The sequence below is a fragment of the Limulus polyphemus genome, unplaced genomic scaffold (genome assembly GCF_000517525.1).
Source record: "Limulus polyphemus unplaced genomic scaffold, Limulus_polyphemus-2.1.2 Scaffold1203, whole genome shotgun sequence".
In the NCBI taxonomy this organism is placed as follows: domain Eukaryota; kingdom Metazoa; phylum Arthropoda; class Merostomata; order Xiphosura; family Limulidae; genus Limulus; species Limulus polyphemus.
In genome coordinates this window covers 193,932-194,660 of record NW_013666813.1, presented here as the reverse complement: position 1 = coordinate 194,660, position 729 = coordinate 193,932, and positions in this window count along the sequence as shown.

Genomic DNA, 729 nt, shown 5'->3' with positions numbered 1-729 from the left:
TGTATGATTTCCTTTTGTTCCTCTTATTTATGTCCGGTGTATGATTTCCTTTTGTTCTTCTTATTTATGTCCGGTGTATGATTTCCTTTTGTTCTTCTTATTTAGGTCCTGTGTATGATTTCCTTTTGTTCCTCCTATTTATGTCCTATGTATGAATATTTTTAGCTTGTTGGGAAATCCAAGACATCATAATGAAGACGAACGCGTCAGCGCGTGAAAGACGCTAAGGGTGACGAGGTGGAACATGACAATCTAAGAACAGTTAGTTCAACAACTGTGTTTACAATGCTGACCAAACAAGTACACGTCACACTAAACGTTCCTTGCAAAAAACAAACAACAACAACAAAAAAGCGTAAAATTATGTCTTTTTCGGTAGAGTGTGAGAATAGAAAATACTGACTTCTTTTTCACTGGAATTTAATGTAATTTTAGCGAGAGTTACGCTGCAAAACGGAAAAAGTATTGTTCATTTGAGGCATTATGGGATATGTTTCATAATGATGTTTTGCAGTTTTATGTGTTTTGAAGTGAATTAGTGACCGTTACTTAGATAATCATCAAGTACTAGAGAATAGAGGGTCATTGAATAAGATCGTAGTTTCAGTACGCTTGCGTCAATGTCTTTAAAAAATTGTAACCCTAACGGAGAAACTTCTAATACCCATTTTTTTTTCAATAATCTTCACGGAGGATATACCCCACAAATTTCAAAGGGGACTATCATCT